Source organism: Dendropsophus ebraccatus, chromosome 4 (assembly GCF_027789765.1).
Source record: "Dendropsophus ebraccatus isolate aDenEbr1 chromosome 4, aDenEbr1.pat, whole genome shotgun sequence".
NCBI lineage: Eukaryota > Metazoa > Chordata > Amphibia > Anura > Hylidae > Dendropsophus > Dendropsophus ebraccatus.
Window position 1 is genome coordinate 77,853,553 of NC_091457.1, and position 7,375 is coordinate 77,860,927.

Genomic DNA, 7,375 nt, shown 5'->3' on the forward strand with positions numbered 1-7,375 from the left:
GATCCGAAAGAACACCAGTGAACTGCAACAACTGAAAATTATATTTTTTTGCCAGGATCTACTACACTGTGAAACCTTTTTATCCTGAATCATGGAAAATGGCTTTCCTCCAGATGAGGACATGCTTGGGTTCTGATCTTTATTATGTTATTTATATGATCATTTTTTCACTAGATAATGCAGGGAGAGGGTGGAGTGACTAAGGAGAACAGGGTTGATATAAGGATACAGATAGACAAAACAGAAACCATTTTACATAACTATGAGATTTTATTATCCTTGTACACCTGTTTTCTGGCATACAAAAGTAGTGAATGTTTACGCAAGTCGTGTTTTGCAAGCAAAGAACGTATCACTTTAAAAAAGTGGACAATGGTTAGCAAGAGAAGACGAGGCTTCGAGAAAGTGATATAACTATATAAAGCAGAATTTAAAGTCTGGTGGATGGAGAGTAATGCGCCAAGTTTAGTTTCCCCATGTTTAGTTTCTAATAAACCTGGATCTTTTCCCAACACGCTATAAGACCGGCGTGTGAAATTTCAGCCGTAATACTTCTTAGAAAGATAATTTTTTCCTTTTTTCCAGATCACTCAATTTAGAAGCACAATGAATGGAGAAGTTTCACTTTGCTGTAACAACAAGCAGAACTGATTCAATGTTCTTTTGTAAAAGGAACTTAGTTGGATATGGCCCTCAGATGTCAACAAGCAGCCTGGGGGAAGATCCAGCTCCTAAAGTGATTACAAGAAGGGACGTCTACATGTTTTATTTGTTCCAGTGTTAGACATTGGTAGAATATCCATAGGATGTGTCTTTAATAATTTACAGATAGAGATCCCAAAATTCCCCCAGGTTTTCATCTTGCTTTCCCAGCAGTCCCATAAATAGCAAGTCACATTAGTCATTTAACTTATGTCACCCCTACTATTCTACCACTATGCTATGGGACAACCCCTGTCCTAGGATAATCTACTTAAACCTGTAATGTGTGCTGTAAATACATAATTATGACTGTAAATCTGGATAATACAGGTCTGCAGGATATTATTAAACGGGCTAATCTTAAAATGCAGAAAGATCCTTAGGAGTCTTAAGAAACTCTGAATATCTTGCTGGACACACAAGTTTTGGTCTAACATAAACAATGATGATTTTTTCCTGTGGCTGTGATTGGTGACCAGTCCATGGTTCAGATAATACCAGGGGCATTACGGGGTGGTAGGACTATAGGGTACATTACTAGTGGCAGCAACACAAGCAAGATTCACTTCAGCTTTTCATAGGAGTCTGTCTGATTAATGATTCCCTTCAAGAATACAGTTGCAGATACAGTATATATATAGACTAGCAAGTTCATATTTTCCCAGTCTTATAGAGATAGAGTTTTGATGCATAGGTGTTGCTTACCCCTCCCTTTAAGGGAAACATGAATGTTCGGTCTGAATTAGGAGCACCCCTAGAATACCCTATTAGGCTATATTGAACTTTAGCAAATATTGAGTTATTACATATGTCGTGGGTGCTCAATCGGTCACTTGCTAGATGGTGGTTGGTCAAAGTATAGCTCAGCCTGATGGTGGGTTGTCATGACGCCAGTGCCGTTTGGGCACACAGGTATAGAGGCAAACCTGCTTTTAGTGTAGGATGGCTGGCTATATCCTTTCCCCTGTGGTTGGTGACCTGCCGGGCTGTGAGGGGGTTCCTTGGGTACTTATTACAATGCTCCAGAGTGGATTTGTGACCCACCCAGACTGTCGGTACCGCCACCACAGAAACTACTGTGTAGGTGCATGAGCAATAACCAGAGTACTGTAAATAAACTCTGCTTTACTGTAGAAACACTTTAGTACACCAACTGACAACAGACTACTGACTTGACTAGACCAGATCTGCAGTTTGTCTCAAGTTTGTCTCAAGAGTCCCAACCCAGTTCAGAAATGTGATCTGCTGGAACTTTAGAATAAGAAGAATAGAATACTTGAGAGTAGAAGTAAACTTGTGCCCGTGTTTCGACCTCTGTCGTGATACCACCTATTGCCCTGCAGTGTCAGGTGACCTGTCCTAACAAGGTGACACAAACCCCATTCCTTGTTACCTGAGTTGAGCAAGGTGGCCAAGATTACCTGGTTACACCTGCGTTGCGAGATAGAGTACATAGGCTTCTAGCAATTTTGCTCTATCCGGATCAGTTCCTATAGCTTTAGCATACTGTCTTGCACCTTTAGAGACGTTAAATGGCGTGGGTTGGGGTGATCCCTGACTTATCTTCTCTTGAGTGGTTTAGCACTGCATAGTTGAAATAGTAGTAGCTTTCAAGGAAAGAGTCTTTGCGTCTCCCATGTGTGTCTGCCACTACCACACTCCAGACTAGACTTCACTGGACTTGGTGGGGGACCTGGCAGAGCCAGGGCCCAGCTGGACTACAGCAGGGACCGCCTTGTCTTGCTTCCTCTCTCTACCGAGACTTAGATAAGACTGACTAAGTGTGGGTGACAACTTTCTACAGGGTATGTAATAACTCCTGTGAGTGGTGGAGAAGAAAGTGTAGAAAAAGAAGAGGATAGAGATAGGGGGAGAAAAGGAAGAGCTCTCATTGGCGCACAGATCACAAATAAACAATAACCCCTTGTTCACTACAGCTGTGCAATATACAAGTACAGATATATATATACTAGCAACATCTAGTGGCAAAACTTAGGCATAACTTAAATTCCACTGAACTTTGAGTACAGGGTTTTGCAAGGGGTGTACGGACTAGCAACACCCGTGGTGGGACACCACTCATACTGTAGGATAAGGAAGTGGTCATACAGGGGTCTTGGAATACATTCATGCACCAAAGGAAATTATTCTGGGTGTTACTTTGCAGCTATACAGAACTTACTGCTCTGTTCTGCTACAGTATTAGAATCTAGCATTCGTGTAGGAGTCTATGGATAGTCTTATCTTCCAAAAGTAAGCTTATTCTTACCTGCACCTTAGTCAAGTTATAGTTCAGGCTTCTTGCGAGCAGTCAATGTTCAATTGCGTCTTGCATTGACACTTGGGTTTGTTGCTGTAATACATGCTCAAAAATGTTATTGCATTGTTATATTGCATTGGGAAACCATCCTATTTTAAAGGAAGTGTGTCTTGCTGCCAACAGATCAATCCATATGGCACATTCAGAAATGCTGCAGTAGTGAAACACGGATTAATGAAATTGCAAAACTTAAAGTGTCACTGTCAATATAATTTTCAAACTCTAAATCAACAGTATAAGTGAAATAAAGCAAGTTTGCAATATACATTCATTATTATTTTTGCTGTTATCATACTGTAAAACAAAGCTGAACTTACCAGAAATCCAAGTCCAATCTCCTGAAGGCAGATTTTCTGACTTGTGCTGGTTGAAAGAAAAACCCCCCCAAAACAAACAAACAGACTAAACACAGGAATTCCGGCCAGTAGAGAGCCACAGCTCAATATGTCTATGAGTGACATGTCTGCCTTCTCTCTGTGAGTGCTGAGATGTCCTGGGATACACAAGAATTCCTGTTTTCTTACTGTTTCCTGTCTTTTGAGAAAAAAAGTGTCAGAAAACAGGAAGTGCCGTGTTTTCCATGATAAATAAAAAAAAAAATAATAATGAATGTAAATTGCAAACTTGCTTTATATCACATCTACTGCTGATTAATATTTTGAAAGTTATAACGACAGTGACTCTTTAAAGCATCTGAACAGACTAGGTGAGGGAACTGCACGGCCTTTAATCAGGTGCTCATAGACTTACACACCAGCAATGACAAAATAAAGGATTACAAGTGTATGTCATATAATGCTAGGCACACCACCAAGAGTTACAAAAGAAATGTAACAAGACCCAAACCCAGTTAAAAACATTTAATAATGCTATTTTAGGAAGACACATCCAAAACAAATGGACCCTACAGCCAACAGATAATATAAAGTATGGTGCTTCACACATATAAACACAATGTTAGCGTCAGGTATGGCAAAAGACAGTCAGACAGGACACAGACAGTGAGTCCTAGCTAAACCCGGCCACTGTCCCTGCCTACTTGCCACGGACAGCCCTAGGCTGCTGCGGACAACCACGATGGCAGTCCCTACACTGAAAAAGTGTAACACAGAACAGTGACAGACAAAACAAACACAATGGGCCAGAGTAGACAATCTGGGTCAGCAACAGTCGGGCAGCAAAAGTACAAAATCAGAATCCAATAGGCGTAGTAAAAAAACAGGCAATATGGTCAGGGGCAGGTAGCAAGCAAGAATGGTCAGAAAATACAAAGCAGAAGGGTCAGAACAAACACAGAATAGCAGAAACACAGAGTCAGAAGCAGGCAGAGACAAGCTCAATAACCAGCAAGGAGTATACAGACTAGGGGTGTTATATAGGAGGCCAGGGGTCTGGTCCAGAATACAATTGGACCATCCCCCTGATCTCCAACCACAGGCACCTGACAACAAAACACATCCACTGGCAGGAAAACCTGCCAATCACAGAAAATCAAAACAAGATTAACCATAAAGTGGCCAGACAGAACTCAGCAGGTGAGGTCGGGTATGTCCATGAAATCAAGTGAGCAGACAAAATAAACCAGTGTTTAGACTAATGCAAAATTAAACACAGAAATAGAACAAATACAAGAAAATCAGCAACTTCTCGGGCGCACAGCACGAGCCGAGGGGCGCATCAAGCTCTGCAAAGATACAGTACTGACACACAATATATAAACAAAGCCTCACGACATGTGTATACCTACAAACAATCCATATTGCTAGTGTATTGTCACAAAAATAAATAAGTAGCAGCATTAAGCAAGTGTAAACATATTCTAAACCTCACATATAAAGAAAGTGTCAAGTGCTAGTTTCAGGATTCATGTACTGTATTATCATGCTGAATAAAGGTTACATTTCTTTTGTAACTCTTGGTGGTGTGCCTAGAATTATACGCATATAGCATTATTCTTCTTTCATTAAACTTAAAGCATCAAACCTGCTAGTAAGTGTCATATTATTAGCTCTCCTGTATAGAATGTGACTAATGCCATCCTTCTTTATCATCTATTTAAGGCCTAGTAATTGGCAAAGAACCTGATCCAATTTGGTATAATTCCTTCTAACTGTTTTAGACTGTCCAACCCATGGCACTGCCAAAGCCATTAGCTTGCAGATTATATGTGCCACACAGGAACTGCTTATGCTATACTGTGATGTGGGCCGACTAAGCTGGGCTTGCACTGCACAGAATACCCACCCAGATAACTCTGCATAACAGCACACACTGTTGCAGTACTGTCATGTTTTTTCTGCAACTTTGTGAAATCTTGTAAAATGATGCAATTTTACAGCAAAGGCTTTTTTATCACCTTCTCACCTATCCCTCACCTATTCTCACCTATGGCTGCTTTAGTCGCTGCACAGATGATTCTAAATTAATAGGTGGAAAGATATTTACCACCCATAGCCATATGCATCAAACATTTCTTCAAGACCTTCCTGAATTAAAAATGAGTTAATGGTGATTTTTTTTTAAGAATAGAGCTGAGCACATTTAAATACTGGTGGCCACCGAAATTCAAATGCTGAATGATCGGACTCAAGCGAGGATGCTCAAGTTGCTCAAATTTTTATTGATTAATTATTAGTGAAAACAATTATTTATACTGATCCACTTATATAAAGAGAAGCAATGGGTACTGTACATATAAGGCACACGTCAGGAATAGGGTTAAAGAAGCAGTGTGGGCAAAATCTTTTAATAGCCAGATCAGATGCTCTTCTTACTAGGCTGCCTTCCACAATGTCATTCCTGTCCTTCTAGTAGCCCACAAGTGTCTCTGCTCAGCTTTCCAATTCCCTTTTATATATATACCTCTTAAATAATGTGCAGATTAACATTAGCACCACCCTTGCCAGCCTGCTTATGCACTACCAGACTAGAATAGTTATGCCCTCCTCCAATAAAGCCTTTCCCTTCTCCAGCCTTACAGATTAGAGATGCCTTAAAGGGGAACTCCAGGTAGAGATTTTAAAAAATGAAGCTTCTGCAGAAGCATATAGCATTACTTACCTATCTATCCCAGTTTTGAAACTACCAAAAATCCATTTGTTTTGGGGGTTTTGTTAGTTATTGTGTTTCTGTACTTCCTGGTTGAGCAGTTCCCAGAATGCAGTACTGGTTCCAGAATTCAATGCTTTCCCTCAGCTGTTTATCACAGTCCACAGTCCTTGCAGCAGCTGCTTCTGGCTGGTCAGAGATGGTGAATCACTCAGGGGATTGGGGGATCCAGCCAAGCCTCCTGGGGCATCATGCCCTGCCCCCTGTCTGCATCATCAGCCTGATCTCAGCAAACACACACAATGTGAGACAGAGGCATGGAAGATTTGTCTCCTAAGGTGGGAGAGCAGCAGGAGACAATGTGGATTGGCACAGAAGCCATTTCTCTTCACTTCCTGGATTTCTATCAGCTTCCAGTGTGGCAGAACTGCACAGGTATGGTAATGCATTATATAGACACATCTATATAAATTTTAATGTACTTTTAATAGAAAACAAGTTTTCCTTATGTGGAGTTCCCCTTTAATACTGAAGGGCCCTTTTACAAGGGGAGATTATGCTTGTCTTGGCTCTTCCCTTTACACAGCAGCTGAGTTGTCTGTGAGGCCATTAACCTCATCATCACCGCCTGCACAAGATGCTGTGTGACCAATAGCAATGAGTTTATTGGCTGCACAAAAGATCCAATCAGCCAAAGAATTTGCAAGCCAATGGGAGATTTTTTTTTTGTTTTTAGGTAAAACCAGGTGGATTTTAATATGGAAATCCTGTTGTCTACAAAAATGACAATAGGACCACATAGTGGTTAAAAAGCTATATATTGCAAATGAAAGCACTCATAAAGGTTATCTACATAGCCTCCAAGCAGGACCCTACAGGTAGAATACAACACCATGAAAATTTCACTTATGTGATGCATCACACACTGATAAATGCTGGAAATGCCCTTCTAATGTGGGCACATGCTTTTATGTGTGGTGGGAGTGCCCCCTTGTGGTGAGCATCTGGTACATTGTAGCTCAGCAGATTAAGATTTGCAAGTCCCTGTTAAGCCAGAAATTTTTATTTTTCTAGCCCATCCTCTACTTTCTTTCTCTCTGCACACACATAGCCCACCAATCACAGGTAGGGTTAGATGGAACCCTGTAGTTAGGACTTAGTTCCCAGTGAGAGGAGTTAGTGAGTTGAAGTAAGTTGTCGCTCGGAGTGAATCTACAGGGACGCCTTTAACTAAGCAAACCAACGCTACTTTCCTTATGAGCAACAGAAGTACTATGCAGTGCTAGAATTCTACAAGGGAGAGAA